Genomic DNA, 17,266 nt, shown 5'->3' with positions numbered 1-17,266 from the left:
TATGTCTTTCGGGCTGTGTGGTCATGTTCCAGAAATATTCTCTCCTGACGTTTCGCCCACATCTATGGCAGGCATCCTCAGAGGCTGTGTGGCATGAATACACAGGAGAGAATACTTCTGGAACATGGCCACACAGCCCGAAAGACATACAACAACCCTGTGATCCCGGCCATGAAAGCCTTCGACAACGAATTCATTTTTACCTGAGGCGTCGTTTTGACGTCCCATGTAAAAACATGGGAGGGTGCACATTTTCCATCCTGTTCGGGTGCACCCTAGATTTTATGAAAACCTTGTGGAAATTACTGATGATCCCTCTGTTTTATGTCTTTGATATTAACATTGATTTAGCACCTGCAAATCAACGATTGTTTATGAAGTTCATTGAAACTAGTATCTTTGCCCCAGTCATCCATGGTAAAATCCAAGATAATAAATAAGTTATCTATAAAATATCTTCAGGACAGAAGTGATCTATTCTCTTTTGCATGTTTATTTATAGACTTGTGAACTAATTACCTACAGGGCAGACTGAGAAAGCAATCCTTAAATGTTGAATGAACATTCTGTGAACTAAATTTATTTGGCATTAACATTTATAAAAATGTGAACAAACAGTAACCATAACAGTGCCTCAAGGATTAATAAATAACATTGTTTTCCCCATAAAATGGTCTGAAAATGGTTTTTTTATATTAAAAAATCAGAAAGCAGATGCAATCAAACAAATATGGGAGAACAGCCACTAGAAGATTTGGTTGAAATATTACCCTTTCAAAGAGCTGTATTAGGACTGCCCTGACTGGGAATATCATGCACATTAAAGCTATTATATCTGCTTTCCTATATTGCCATCAACATTAGATACAAGGTAAAATCAAGATATATGTGCATCTGCTGTCACATTCTCTTGTATTTTCTCTTAGAAAAAGCTTAAAATATATCTTACCTATATTGTGTGGTGATATCTACAATTCTAAATCATTTAATAAGAAACTGAATTCCACTTAAATTATATAAACCCTTAATCTAATTCTTAGTCACAACTACAGCTGCTTTACTGACTCAATAAATCTTACATATGTTCCCACTAAATTCGCATTGATTTAATGGGTCTGCTCTAATAACGAAATTTAGACCAATTATTTACTTGGATCTTGAGTTATAACTGAGACGAAAAATGTTTCTTGAGCCCTTTCTGCTTACAGACTTTGAAGTCTACTCACAATATAGTAGAATGAACATTTTCTAAAAGTTTTGTGGCATAAAGGAAAGAAACCTGCTAGGAATAGACATTGACATGGATCTGATTACTTCTCCCAGCAGCTTCTGCTCAAGCACTCCACCTATGAAGGTTCTCAATCTGAAAACATGAGGTTGAGCTTCCCTCCATATGTTTGAGGAGGAGGAGGAGGAGGAGGAGGAAGAAGAAGAAAAAGAAGAAGAAGAAGAAGAAGAAGAAGAAGAAGAAGAAGAAGAAGAAGAAGAAGAAAGTGTGAGAGGGAGATTGTTGTTAATAGCAGCTTAGTTAAGGGACTTCTTTGGTAGTAGTGAAATATATGGAAAGAGTGACATGACTTTGGGCCAGGTGAATGAAACATATGCACCCAAGTAGTGTTTGGAAAGTTGTTTTTAAAATGAATGAAGCCATCCATAACTGAGCAGCAATAGGATGATGTAAGGGCTTCACTTGTCCTGTTTTGCTGTTTTTCAGACCAGAACATAAACCATGGTGCTTCTTTGGCATCAAAGACAACAAGAACTGAGCATAGTTTTCAACATCTCTATCTCACATAGACTTCACATTCTTTGGACCACACATCTATTAAACATGATAGGGGCATGAACCCATAACAAAATGACAAAGCAAGTTAGACAATATCATGCCTCTCATTCTTAAAATGAAGTGGATTATTATTGAGCAGAAAGGGAAAAATGTCTAACAAACAGTGTACTTTTAGAAGTTGTGCTTCAAACAGATGGAGGAATGGCTGTACTTCCTGTGATTTTGGCAACCACTGTGAAGAAAACATCATTAAGTCCTCTTCACCACCCAAACTGTCTGGGTTGCTTGCAGTCGTAATGGTTTCTTACAGCCTGTGCTTGGCAGATTTTGTCAGATATTTGCTTGTCACAATAAGTTTTGGTGAATTGATGGTTCTTAACATTGATCCAAATAACAGAAACCAATTCAATTAAGACATCACATATTGCTCGTTTTCGTCCACATTTTAATTTAAGAATATGTTTTGGTCTAGCTAGAAAAGGGTATGTACAGGTTTCAGAGTACACAACATCATTCAGTTTACAGATATTACTCAATCCTCAAATGGAAGAGGGCACAGAAAAAGGCTGTGACTTTCTGAACCTCTATTTACTAGAGAGCTGGTATGTTTCACATGCAAAAAAGTTTTCAAAAGGTTGCCTTCTCTGTCTCCCAATGCTATCAGATGTGGGAGAGCCCAAATGATGTTTCCAAATGCCCCAATGATGTTTTTTGAGGTGAGTTTTGAGTTTGGGAAAAGTGCATAGAGCCAAGTCAGGGCTGCATGTAGGGAAGCATTCAGAACAACCTTCATATAAACAGCCACATTGTTCTCAGTTCTTAGTTGAAGGACACTGCTCCAGATTCATCTATATTTTTACCTGTGATAAGAAACAAAAACTACTACACGCTTTGCTAACATATAGACTGTTACAAAGGCACGGACTCAACTGAGGAAAGTCAAACTGTATGCCTGGGTTCCCTCTCCCCTGCCTCAACCCCCATTTTCCAGTCCCTTTACTGCTACACACAAACAAACAAAAAATAATTCAGCTTCTTACTGTAGTATCTCTCTTAGACTAATCAACCAACTCTCCTCAAAAAAAAATATCAGATGATGCAATTGGCAAAGTAAGGAGTGAAAGTAGTCCCTCACTGTGAGATACCCTTTTGGTACTCAGTTGTGAATTGGCCATACAATATCACTTTAAACCCAATTCAGCTTTCAGAATTCCTGTCTAGAAGACCTACTTATTTCCTGAATTATTTAAAGAATTCTGACAGAAAGTTGTGTAGTACTTTAATAGGAGAGTTCTTCAATTGCCAACTCAATTGTGTACAGTAAGTCCCCTTATTAGGTGAGCTTGTTGAAAGATGTTTCCATTCTACATGAGGAGCTTTGAATAAATACCACAAAATCATGCTGGAGGACCTAGTAATATCTGAAGAAGTGTTTCCTCTAGGCTTCCAGGGTTATCTTCCATCAGAGGTTCATCCAGAAGTTGACCATAGAACTACATTGGATGCCTAGAAAGAACACTTCTTTGGGCATCTATGAATCCTCCTATGCTTTGGACCAGACAAGAAAAATAGGGTTCCAGATTACATGCAAATGTATTGCAAGAAGTGCTCTGGAACAGACCCCTTATGGAACACAAGTCTTTCTGTTATGTAAGTGAAATCAGTTTTTAACAGATAGCTCATGGCTGGCTTGGGCAAAATAAAGGAGAATTATTTCTAGGACATGCCAATTTTTGCATATGTCCTAACTCCAAACAGTAGTGTTAACCTAACATGTACTTTTCTAATTTGAAAAAACACCTTGATTGGCAATGGCACCCTACTGTTAATGAACAACCCTGTGTTGCCAGTCATCAATGTAGAATCTGATTCTGGACTTTTTAAAAAGTATACTTTATCTATGCACAAGCCAAAGGAAGTTAAATTTGCAGTTTTTATCAGTCATTTGACACAGCACTGTTCAGAAAAAGCAATTAACAACATGTGACAGACAGAAAGAGCATGCACAATTAGGAACGTAAACAGAAACATCAAGACAGCATCCTCTAGAGAGGGCTAAATTGTAATTTCTTGTAGAATATGTTCTTGGGTCTTTCATGCAAGAGAAAATAATTGGACCAAAGAATGCATCTGCTCAATTAAAAGTAGCAACTACATTTTTATAGCCATTAAAAAGATCTAAGAGGCCACTGAAAAATTATTTTATGATAAAATACTGTGGAATATACATACAGTGTAGCAGGAATATACCAGTACCTTCAATATGTGGTTATATGTGCTGTCCTAAGTTAAAGCAAAAACATAATCTAGTATCACATATTTGAAAGTCTTTTGTCCATGATGCCTATATTTTCACTGATCAAATATGATATGTCTTGAACTTAAGTTGGCTGAAGAACACTTTAACCACAAACTATTGCAAATGTCTAGATTTGGTAACTGGAATGGTGTGTGTGTGTGTGGGGGGGGGGGGGGGATCTTGAGAGTATTGTTGAAACAACCTACATTACCATTGCTAAGTTTATGAGTATTTTGAGGGAACCGCAATACCCTGAAAATATTTTCATTCAAAGTAGTAAAAACGTAACAAGTAAATATTGCTAATTCCACAAAAGGGACAATGTTACCAGTGTTGAAATTGCTTTGAAAAAGAAGCATTTTATGTGATTGTCACCCATCCCCTCAAAGAAGTGCATTACACATAGTGCTTCTACTTACAATATGTTAATTCAGGCTTCATCATACATTATATGCCTATCTTCCCAATACCTGTCAGGACAGAGGGTGAGAGGAAGAAACTTGGCCCAGAAACAGGTGAAAGACCCTTCCTCCATCCAATGTATGACTAGACCTTATAGGATGAGAAGAAGAGGCAGACACAGCTCCATCATATCTAGGCCCAGAAGTAGACTACCCTGGTTTCTGAGAGAGAAAAGAAAAGACAGGTACAGTTCCATCATGCCTAGGCACAGAAACAGATGAAAGACCCTTTGTCTATCCCAAGTACCATTTAACTTTAGAGGGTTAAAATAAGAGGCAATATCATATCTGCCAGACCTAATCCTCTTCCATACTGTCACTATTTGCACTGTTCCATTTGCATTGTGTCTTAATTAGATAGTAAGAGAGTTGCTTTGTTGTTCTTTTACCCGTAAAGTAACATGCACAGTGATGATGCTGTATAAATAAATGATACTAATGGTAATAATAAGTTGGACCCAGTTTGGATGAGCACTGTGAATTTCTGGCTCATGATGTCACTTTTTTCCCATGAGCCCTCTATTTCAAGTCCCATTTATAATTACTTTGTGAAGGCAAGGGTGACATACAGTTTCTAGGAACAACACCCAATATAATCCCTAGAGTTCTGGTATCCTATGACTTACAGAAGTCTCACATGATATGTTCCTTGAGTGGAGTGCCGCAGGGTTCCACCCTGGGCCCAGTTCTGTTCAACATCTTTATTAACGACTTAGATGAAGGGTTAGAAGACACGATCATCAAGTCTGCAGATGACACCAAAATGGGAGGGATAGCTAACACTCCAGAAGACAGGAGCAGAATCCAAAATGATCTTAACAGACTAAAGAGATGGACCGAAACTAACAAAATAAAGTTCAGCAGGGACAAATGCAAGATACTTCACTTAGGCAGAAAAAATGAAATGCAAAGATACAGAATGGGGGACGCCTGGCTCAACAGCAGTACATGTGAAAAAGATCATGGAGTCCTCGTGGACAACAAGTTAAACATGAGCCTACAATGTGATGCGGCAGCAAAAAAAGCCAGTGGAATTTTGGCTTGCATAAATAGGGGTATAGCGTCTATGTGCTGGCACGGTAGTGCCAGGAGATTTAAGTCTTTTCTTGCATTACTAGCTTGTAAGGTAGCTTCTCTCAGACTGCAATCATAGGGCTAACAACTTGGCAATCATCGTCAGGAGTCTTTAGACCCGCCCCTTTTCCCAGGGTTTTGGAGGGAAAGAGGGGATTTTGCCCAGTCTCACTGTTGGAAGCCTAATAGCAGGACGTGTGGGATTCTCTTTCCCACCTGCACAAAAGCTTCACTTCTCACAGCTTAGCTGGGGGAATAAAAGAATAGTTCCACAGCACAGTTCCTACAGCCTTCATGGAGCAAATCAAAGGGACAGTATCCACAGCAACCTTGCCTGGTAAGGGACCACTCGGGCTATCCATAACGCAGCTTGGAGCTGGGAGTAGGGGCCTCATGCCAGCAGGGTAGAGAAAGATTGCCCAGGGAGGGGTCAGAAGATTTCCCAAAGGAAAAAAGGAACAGTTTACCAACAGTTGCCTGCCCCTGATAGTATATTGAGAAAGCTACTGTTTTTCCAAAGTTTTAAAGCATTTGTTTGAAGATTTAAGCCCAAATAAACAGTTTTGTTGAACTTATTTTGAGCTTCATTAGAACTTTGTGTTGAGAAATCTAAGGGACTCTTCAGCTGAGGCACCCCGGCATGCCATTGGGCATACAGAAGGCACGTCCTGTAAACAGTCATTCTTACAGGCCCAGCATGCGACAGCACAGTCTAGATCCAGGGAAGTCATGCTCCCCCTCTATTCTGCCTTGGTCAGGCCACACCTGGAATACTATGTTCAATTCTGGGCACCGCAGTTGAAGGGAGATGTTGACAAGCTGGAAAGCGTCCAGAGGAGGCCGACTAAAATGATCAAGGGTCTGGAGAACAAGCCCTATGAGGAGCGGCTTAAAGAGCTGGGTATGTTTGGCCTACAGAAGAGAAGCTGAGAGGAGACATGATAACCATGTTTGAGGGGAAGTCACAGGGAGGAGGGAGCAAGCTTGTTTTCTGCTGCCCTCGAGACTAGGACACAGAACAATGGCTTCAAACTACAGGAAAGGAGATTCCACCTGAACATCAGGAAGAACTTCCTCACTGTGAGAGCTGTTTGGCAGTGGAACTCTCTCCCCCGGGCTGTGGTGAAGGCTCCTTTTTGGAGGCCTTTAAGCAGAGGCTGGATGGCTATCTGTCGGGGGTGCTTTGAATGAGATTTTCCTGCTTCTTGGCAGGGGGTTGGACTAGATGGCCCATGAGGTCTCTTCAGGGCCGGCCGGAGATATTTTTTTATGTAAAGCGGGGGTGCTGAAAAGCGCCCCCGCCACCGGCGCCCTGGCCCCGCCCAGCGTGCCCTGGCCCCGCCTCCCACGCTGCGTGGGAGGCGGGGCCAGGGCGAATAGTGAGGGGGCGGGGCCAGAGTTGGCCCCGCCCCCGTGCCCTGGCCCCGCCTCCCACGCAGCGTGGGAGGCGGGGCCAGGGCACGCTGGGCGGGGGGGCGGGGCCAGAGTTGGCCCCGCCTCCCACGCTACCCCCGCTCGCCCGTCTGGCCTTTTGTAGCAGGCCAGACTCAGTCTGGCCTGCTACACAAGGCCAGACGGGCGAGCGGGGGTAACGTGGGAGGCGGGGCCAGCTCTGACGCCGCTCCCCCCCCCCCCGCCCAGCGTGCCTTGGCCCTGCCTCCCACGCAACGTGGGAGGCGGGGCCAGGGCACGCTGGGCGGGGGGGCGGCGTCAGAGCTGGCCCCGCCTCCCACGTTACCCCCGCTCGCCCGTCTGGCCTTGTGTAGCAGGCCAGACTTAGCGGAGGTTTCTCCAGGCCGCGATTGCGGCCTGGAGGAACCTCCGCTAAGTCTGGCCTGCTACACAAGGCCAGACGGGCGAGCGGGGGTAACGTGGGAGGCGGGGCCAGCTCTGACGCCGCTCCCCCCCCCCCCGCCCAGCGTGCCTTGGCCCTGCCTCCCACGCAGCGTGGGAGGCGGGGCCAGGGCACGCTGGGCGGGGGGGGCGGCGTCAGAGCTGGCCCCGCCTCCCACGTTACCCCCGCTCGCCCGTCTGGCCTTGTGTAGCAGGCCAGACTTAGCGGAGGTTTCTCCAGGCCGCGATTGCGGCCTGGAGGAACCTCCGCTAAGTCTGGCCTGCTACACAAGGCCAGACGGGCGAGCGGGGGTAACGTGGGAGGCGGGGCCAGCTCTGACGCCGCTCCCCCCCCCCCCCGCCCAGCGTGCCTTGGCCCTGCCTCCCACGCAGCGTGGGAGGCGGGGCCAGGGCACGCTGGGCGGGGGGGCGGCGTCAGAGCTGGCCCCGCCTCCCACGTTACCCCCGCTCGCCCGTCTGGCCTTGTGTAGCAGGCCAGACTTAGCGGAGGTTCCTCCAGGCCGCAATCGCGGCCTGGAGAAACCTCCGCTGAGTCTGGCCTGCTACAAAAGGCCAGACGGGCGAGCGGGAGTAGCGTGGGAGGCGGGGCCAGCTCTGACGCCGCTCCCCCCCCCCCGCCCAGCGTGCCTTGGCCCCGCCTCCCACGCTGCGTGGGAGGCAGGGCCAAGGCACGCTGGGCGGGGGGGGGGAGCGGCGTCAGAGCTGGCCCCGCCTCCCACGCTACTCCCGCTCGCCCGTCTGGCCTTTTCTAGCAGGCCAGACGGGCCAGGGCGCACTGGGCGGGAGGCGGGGCACCGTCAGGGCGGTGCCCCGCCTCCCGCCCAGCCTGACGGCGCCCCCCCGGGCCTGCGCCCGAGGCGGCGGCGTCAGCTGCCGCATGAGTGGGGCCGGCCCTGGGTCTCTTCCAACTCTATTATTCTATGATTCTATGATGTCTAATGAAGGCTTCTGACATAATTGTTCCCCACTGTTCCTTCAAGGTGTGCTTAGGTGGAAAAGTTGGACAAAGCATTAGAAATAAATTGTTGCAACACAACACAAAGGCCCAAATTTTGGAATACTTTGGGCTCCATGCATGATGGGCTCATGCCATGCCAAAATTGATCTTATCTCCAACTACACCGATTCTCTTGGCTGCCTCACTTGTCCTGGTCCATCTATGCTGTTACCTCAGCAGAGGTAAAGTGAAGCATAGTGGTTAGTAGCTTAACCGAAAGCATGGCAATTAATTCATGTTCCTCCTGAGCTGCAAAAAACAGGAGATCAAGATCTCTATTTCCTCCTCCCTCTCCCAGTTCTAAATCTGAGAGCTTTATGCTGTTAATGTAATTGCCGGAGAGTGGGAGGGAGAAGAGGGAGAGATTTAAGCCAGCAGATTTCCCTCCCCGCAAGGAGGTTTCACTGACCTAGTTCCACAGTCAGCCAGACATAACATGGCAGCCATGTGACCCGGCATCTCCGTCAAAACAAACCATTAACAAAGCGGCAGCTTGAGACTGATTTAGGACCCTCCAGTCTTTTAAATGATGTCTGGAATCTTTGATCTGTTAACTGATCACAGGTGGATGAAAGGGGATCCCTAACACAATTAACTGTGAATGCCACAGGTTCAGTGTTACAAAAAGCAAAGCTAAAATTTGCACTGATAAGCATGCAGATGTGTATGAGGAGAGGCTATATTAAAAACAACATTGCCCAGGAGATGGAAAAAATGAATAGCAATAGCTGAAAAGCACATGCTACTGGATTTCCACCTGGGAGAGGAATAATGCAAGGAGTAGTGATATATGCCACCCTAGCCCTCAGAAGAACTGAATGTAAAAAAGGATAAATATTCCAGTGTAAAGCTTAAAATTGTCGTGGGAAGGCATGCAGCCCTTTTGTACATTAACATTTAGACAAGTGTTGACTTAAATATTTTCATAAACAATAAATTCAATTTTGTTCATTAATCCTGCCATTAATATAAAAGTCATTAAGCATGTATTCTCTCCTTTTGATACTTTACTGAAATGCATTCTGTATGTTTAGTTTGGTATTTGGGGCTTTAAAAGAAATTCATCCCAACAGGGTTTTCAGCATAGTACCCATGGCAACACTTGAAGCCCTGGCTTGCTTTCTCCCCTCTTCCCACGACTAGAATGACAAAATATTCATTACACCCTACCTAGCGGTTTGTAATTATTGTTATTCATTTGAAATGTCAGGAGTTTAAGGGGATTGTATGTGGCAGACATTGAGATAAACAATTCTCCCCTGACACTATATATGTAGAGGTGCAGGAAGGAGAAGAATAGCACCAAATTAATTTCTCTGACTAACAGTGGTTGGTGAGGTTCTCTCTTTACTCATCCTCAGTTGCTGGGAATAGAACTCTGGCAGTGGAAGGCACTTGGCACTAAAAATTCACATACACACTCATAGATATAGCTTGCCAAACCACTGAACCGATATGTCTCCTTAAAGAGTCTTTGTATGAGAATCAATAGGTATGGCTGAGTTGCTGACTCTAGATAGCTGTGGTGGGCTGTGATTTATTGGCAATTTGTAAATGTGGGCAAACGGCACATTATTTTTAAACTCCAAGTGAACAGAAAATGTTTGTTCCCTTGGGCCAGGTGCCTGGCAAAATGTTATGAACGCCACAAAATACAGGATATTTATTAACAACGTGGAGAGTGGCCCATGCAGTCCCCATGGTTCTGTAGCTGAAATTCAACAGAAATTAATTCCCTTACAACATCATTCTGCCCATGAGTGGAGCTGTCACAGTTCATCAGGCATTTGCATGCTGACTGCTACAGTAACGTCCTGGGAAAGGCAAGCATCTCAGGCTCACCCCAGCTCCTGGGTGGTCAAAAGGGGCAAGAAGGTCTGGAATATTCTTCTGTTGTGCTCTGTGTTTTTCCACTCCCACGCACAGAAGATGGGAACTTTACTTTTTGAAGTTAAATGCCCAGAAGCCCCCAGCCTACAAGGTCCGTGGTCATTCTGGCTAGGGGATCCTGGGAGCCATCTAGTTCCCCCATTAACCTATTTTGTAATATTTCTGTAGTGCTCTGCTCCTAGGACCAATCCTACCATTAAGTAGAATTAAGGGGCTGCTTCAGATAGACACAGGGAATATGGAGTGGCAGCAAAGTATCCAGTAACAGAATTGTATGTGTCATGCAGCTCGTACTCCACAAAAGTAGCATGCTAGAAAACATAAGAATAAGGGAAGCTCTTTGCTGGATGAGACCAAAAGAATCATAGAATAATCTTCTCCACTGAAATTTTTAGTCAAAGGTGACAGAATCAATACATTGAAATACATTATCTATGGAAGAAATCTACATGTGCATACTGTTCAGAAGTTCCAAATACAGCATTCTGCAGAAAATTCCGTTTTCTAGACAAAAGCAAACCAACCAAAACCTTTCAAAATTTGTGCAGAATATATTCTGAACTGTGAATAGTCTTTATCTGAAAAGATTTTCTCAGAGTGGGAAAAAGAATGGATAAAATTACTCATTGTTACATTTGAGAACAAAATTGTAACAACCAAATTGAATTTTGTTGTTAGTCCTACCTATAGTAGATCAATTGAATCAATGGAGTTTACCTATGTGCTGACTTACTATTTAACAATCCATTGCATGGGTATATCCAACATGATTCTAGATCATTCCCTTCATTTCTCATTTCTACTTGCTATTTTTCTAGTGCCATTTTTAAACTTTCCTAAAACAGACTGTCACCAGAGGGTTCAGATAGGGCTGAAGTTGTTAAACAATATTCTCTTCCCAGAGAGTCTACTTCAAGTGGGGCAACAGTGGTTACTTGAAGGTTCAGACAGAGCTGAAATTATGTCCTGGGGTTCTTAGGCACACACTGAATACTGTTCTCTTCCCAGAAAGTCTATTCCAAGTGGTACAGCAATGGTTAAGTATCAGCTCTGTTTTGGCCCAAGACAAGTAGAGCCAGTGTTCCACCCACCCATTAACCTGAATGCTAAAAAGCAGTTAGTTTTCTTATTAGGGTTACCAGACATTTAGTTTTGTCCAGACATTTGCTCATCGTATCTGTAAAAGCCTGCCTGCCTGGAGTTTTGAGAAATTGTTGTTTTGATTGGATTTTGGAGGCAAGCCCATCTGACCAGAATTTCCAGTTCCAAAGGTTGCTCTACCAGCTGAATGATGTTTTGCCACTCCAGCCTGCTGTCTGATTCTTGGGATAAATTAAAATTTCACTGGGTTTTTGAAAAAAACCAAACTTGCCCCACACCATAATTTTCTCCATACATTCGAAAGAACCAAGTCAAGACAGAAATACAAAATAAAATATGGGAGAAAATTGAATGGTGTGACTCATCATTCTAGGTAAAGTGTTTCCAGTTCCAAGAATATAAGGCCCCATAAAGTCCTCACATCTATTTCTGCTTTATTGACTATTCTAAAGCCTTCGACTGTGGGGATCATAATAAACTGTGGCATGTTCTTGGTGGTAAGGGGAATACCAAGTCACTTTGTCTGTCCCCTGAGAAATCTGTATAAAAACCAAGTAGCCACAGTAAGAACAGACCAGGGAACAACATACTGGTTCAAGATTGGGAAAGGAGTATGGCAGGGCTGTATACTTTCACCCTACCTATTCAACTTGTATGCAGAACACACCATGCAACGTGTGGGGCTTGATGAATCCAAGGCTGGAGTTAAAATTTCCGGAAGAAACATTAGCAACCTTAGTTATGCAGATGATACCACTCTGATGGCTGAAAATGAAGAGGAGCTGAGGAACCTTATCACTGAGGTGAAAGAAGAAAGTGCAAAAGCCGGGCTATAGTTAAACATCAAGAAAACCAAGATTATGGCAACCAGACCAATTGATAACTAGCAAATAGAGGAAGAAAACGTGGAGGCAGTGACAGACTTTATATTTCTAGGCGCAAAAATCACTGCAGATGCAGATTGCAGCCAGGAAATCAGAAGATGTCTACTTCTTGGGAGAAGAGCAATGGCCAACCTCGATAAAATAGTGAAGAGCAGAGACATCACACTGGTAACAAAGGTCCGCATAGTGAAAGCAATGGTATTCCCCATAGTAACCTATGGTCGTGAGAGCTGGACCATAAGGAAGGCTGAGCGAAGGAAGATAGATGCCTTTGAACTTTGGTGCTGGAGGAAATTGCTGAAAGTGCCCTGGACCGCAAGAAGATCCAACCAGTCCATCCTCCAGGAGATAATGCCCGGCTGCTCACTGGAGGGAAGGATATTAGAGGCAAAGTTGAAGTATTTTGGCCACATCATGAGGAGACAGGAAAGCTTGGAAAAGATCATGATGCTGGGGAAAATGGAAGGAAAAAGGAAGGGGGGACGACCAAGGACAAGATGGATGGATGGTATCCTTGAAGTGATTGGCTTGACCTTGAAGGAGCTGGGGGCAGCGATGGCCGACAGGGAGCTCTGGCGTGGACTGGTTCATGAGGTCACAAATAGTTGGAAATGACTGTGCAATTGAAGAAGAAGAAGAAGAAGAAGAAGAAGAAGAAGAAGAAGAAGAAGAAGAAGAAGAAGAAGAAGGTCCTCACTTGCCCTGCTAGCAATCTTATTGCCCAGAAGGTAGAAAAGACAAATATTTTAGATCTGATCCCAATTAACAAGAATCAGCTAGTTAGCACAGTAATAGTAGAATTCCTGAGTAGGAATGAGCATATTCTCCTTGAATCTGTAATGCAGAGGTAATGGGAAGACAAAAGTAGTCAGATACTCTGGACTTCAAGAAAACTGATTTCAATAAACATGGAGAAATTCCATATGAAATCTCTTAGTCAGAAATGTTCAAAAGGAAGAGAATTATGCATGGGAGCTCCTTAAAAATCAAATACAGTAGAGTCTCGCTTACCCAACATAAACAGGCCGGCAGAACGTTGGATAAGTGAATATGTTGGATAATAAGGAGAGATTAAGGAAAAGCCCATTAAACATTAAATTAGGTTATTATTTTACAAATTAAGCACCAAAGCATCATGTTATACAACAAATTTGACAGAAAAAGTAGTTCAATACACAGTAATGCTATGTAGTAATTACTGTATTTACGAATTTAGCACCAAAATATCATGATGTTTTGAAAACATTGACTACAAAAATGCGTTGGATAATCCAGAATGTTGGAGTATACAACTAGCCAATCCTTGCAGGGGAAACAATCTGGAAGACTAGATTTCAGAAGAAGCATAGGTTTTCCAAACAAATTCAAAATAATAAAAATAAATGGAGTTTGACTATGATCAGAGCAAAAAAAAGAACAAGGAAATGGTAAATGATGCTGACATTCTTACAGAGTATTTGTGACCCAGCAGAGATGAATAACATACAATCCCAGGACAGCTTTACCATTAGGTGTAGTGAGACAGCTGTGTCTTGGACAACAGATCTCTGGTTTGCCCTAAAAGGCATAATGGAAGGGATCCTCCTTAGCTTTCAAGATCAGACATGATCTGGTACCTTTAAGGCAGTGGTCCCTAGGTGTTTTGATCTACAACTCCCAGAAATCCCAGCCAATTTCCCAGCTGTTAGGATTTCTGGGAATTGAAGGCCAAAACATCTGGGAACCCACAGGTTGAGAAACACTGGTTTAAGGCATTGGGTCCTCCTATTGGCATTCTAGAATATTAATATCCCGAACCCTATACAAGAGCTTACACTGGGGCCCAATATGCAAAGATGCAAATGTATATATGCAAATGCATGTGAAAATGCATACTTTGTTACATCATCGGTTTAATCTGCTGATAGTAACAATAGGTACACTGATTTCATTAGCTGCACATTTTTTCCATCTGGCATTTACTTTGGTAAATGGATCCCCATTTATTTATTAAAAGTTATTTGCTGAGATTATCTAATAAAGCACAAATGCATTGCAAGTATGTCCCTTTGGCAGAGTCTGTGGCAAAATAATATTGCACTCAAATATGATAACGTTACATATGAAGTAAGCTTAATTAAAATTTGGGCTCTAAAGTTTCACGATAGTATCTTTCAGCTGTTCAGTTTTTACAAAAGGCCCCTCAGTCATACTTTTTCTGTACCTCTGGGAGTCTTTTCAAATCCATTTTGTAGTTCCAAAGAAAATAACTGAGGCAGTACGGCTTGGTTTCTATTTGGCAAGCCTGCTTTCTAAAGAAGTGGAGTCTCTTGGTACAGCATATTAGCTGACTCACTACTAACCGCACCCCTGAAGGGAGGTTTTATCCCTCCTCCAGTATTCCAGTGAAAAGACTAAGATGTTGAGGTAAAATAGCTTTTATAACTGTGCTGTATTTGCAGTGTTTTTGACAAGAATGTTATATTTACAAACAAAAATGGTTGATAAGTGTTTTATGCAAAAAATAAATATATGATGAGAAATGAAAGCTAAGATTATATGTTGTGAACAAACAAATGGCTTATGTTGCTCGCAGCGTATTAGTTTTCTGTTGTCTAAGCCTACTGTTCTCCCTTAAACATACCATACATATTCTTTTCCCACAGTGACAGTTTGTAACCATTACTACTGTGAAGTGCTGCTCATTTGGATGCAGCTTTCTTGAGAAAAATATCTCTCAAAAGGAGTAGTAGTAGTAGTAGTAGTAGTAGTAGTTATGTTTATTATGTTTGTTTATACACCTTTTTTCTCTCCACAAAGAGGCTCAAAACGGTTTACATCAAAATCTACAAATACATAAACATTAAAACAATTAATTATCAATGTCTGTCTAAATAAAAAGGCTTTAGCCTGCCGCCACAATGAAAGCAAGGAGGGGGCCATTCTGGCTTCCCTGGGAAGAAGGGAGTTCCAGAGTCAAGGAGCAGCCACCGAAAAGGCCCGCTTTCTTGTTCCCACCAACCAAGATTCAGATGGAGTTGGGACTGAGAGAAGGGCCTCTTCTGAAAATCTCAGAATGTGAGCAGGTTCGTACAAAGAGATGTGGTCAACCAAATAGCCTGGACCTGGGCTGTATGGGGCTTTAAAGGTCGTAACTAGCACTTTGAATTGTGCATGGAAACAAACTAGCAGCCAGTGGAGCTGCTGTAACAGGGGGGCTGTCTGCTCCCTATAGCCAGCCCCAGTTAGTAACCTGGCTGCAGCTCTTTGGAACAGCTGAAGTTTCCAACATGATTAAGCATGGAAAGAATATTTTAACATATTTTGGAAAAAAGTTTCATGCCCACCTCTGAAATATCAGCAGAGCAAGAATAATAACAACAACAACAACAACAACAACAACAACAACAACAACAACAACAACAACTTTATTTTTATACCCCGCCTCATCTCCCCAAAGGGACTCGGGGTGGCTTACATGGGGCCATGCCCAGGCAAAACAGACAATATAAAACTCACAATATAAAAACAGATCAATAAAAACAAATAAGATTGCATATACAAAAATGATACATTGCTAAAATCCTGAAAAAAAAACTAAAAACAATCTGGGCCAAAAGTACGAGTAGTGCGAGCTATAATTAGGGGAGAGGTAGGTAGCCGAGACAGTAGTCCCGCTGCAATGCTAGGGAAGGAGTGCACAGGAAAAATATATCCGGCTAACAGAGTGAAAAATGCTATAAAATAAAATAGACAACTGGGCGATCCCAAACTTTAGAAATCAATCACCAAAGGCCTGTTGGAAGAGCCAAGTTTTCAGGCTCTTCCGAAAGATAAGGATGGTAGGGGAATGCCTAATCTCCCTGGGGAGAGAGTTCCAGAGCTGGGGGGGGCACTAGGGAGAAGGCCCTCTCCCTCATCCCCACCAACCGCGACTGCAAAAGTGGTGGAAGCGAGAGGAAGGCCTCCCCCGACGAGCGAAGAGACTGTGCAGGTTCATAGGGGGAAATGCGGTCATGAAGGTAGGTGGGTTCCAAACCGTTTAGGGCTTTGTAGGTGATCACCTGCACCTTGAATTGGGCTCAGAAAATAAACGGCAGCCAATGGAGCTCCTTTAACAGGGGGGTTGAATGCGCCCTGTAATTCGGTCCAGTTAGTAGCCTGGCTGCTGAATGCTGGACCAATTGCAGTTTCTGTGCCATCTTCAAGGGCAGCCCCACGTAGAGCGCATTGCAATAATCCAGTCTAGAGGTAACTAAGGCATGGACCACCATGGCCAGATCCGACTTCTCAAGGTACGTTCGCAGCTGGCGTACAAGTTTTAATTGTGCGAAGGCCCTCCCAGCCACTGCCAACACCTGAGCATCAAGTGTCAGCACTCAGCATCAAGTCTAGGAGGACCCCCAAGCTGTGGACCTGTGCCTTCAGGGGGAGTGCGACCCCATCAAGCACAGGTTGCCACCCTATGCCCTGATCAGATGTATGACTGACCTGGAGGACCTCTGTCTTGTTAGGATTCAGCCTCAGCTTGTTCGCCCTCATCCAGGCCAACGCAGCGACCAGACAGTGGTCCAGGATCCGAGGGGATTCCTCAGATTTAGGCGGAAAAGAGTAGTAAAGTTGGGTGTCATCTGCGTAGAGATGGCACCGAACTCCAAAACTCCGGATGACCTCTCCCAGCGGTTTCATGTAGATGTTAAAAAGAAGATTTTGAAAGGGGCTCAGTATACCTTGCCTCAGCTCTTCCAACTGTACAACCCTAAATAAGTTAAGCAGTAAGATGTAATGGTTTTAGGACTGCACTATGACTCTGGAGGTTAGAGAGCAATTCTCCATTTGGCCATGGAAACAAATTCAATCACCTTGGATGAGTTGCATACTCTTAAACCCAGAAATCCCCATGATAATTTTGCCTTAGGGGCATCATAAGTCAGACATTAC

Source organism: Anolis carolinensis, chromosome 5, assembly GCF_035594765.1.
Source record: "Anolis carolinensis isolate JA03-04 chromosome 5, rAnoCar3.1.pri, whole genome shotgun sequence".
Lineage (NCBI taxonomy): Eukaryota > Metazoa > Chordata > Lepidosauria > Squamata > Dactyloidae > Anolis > Anolis carolinensis.
This window is presented reverse-complemented; position numbering follows the sequence as displayed.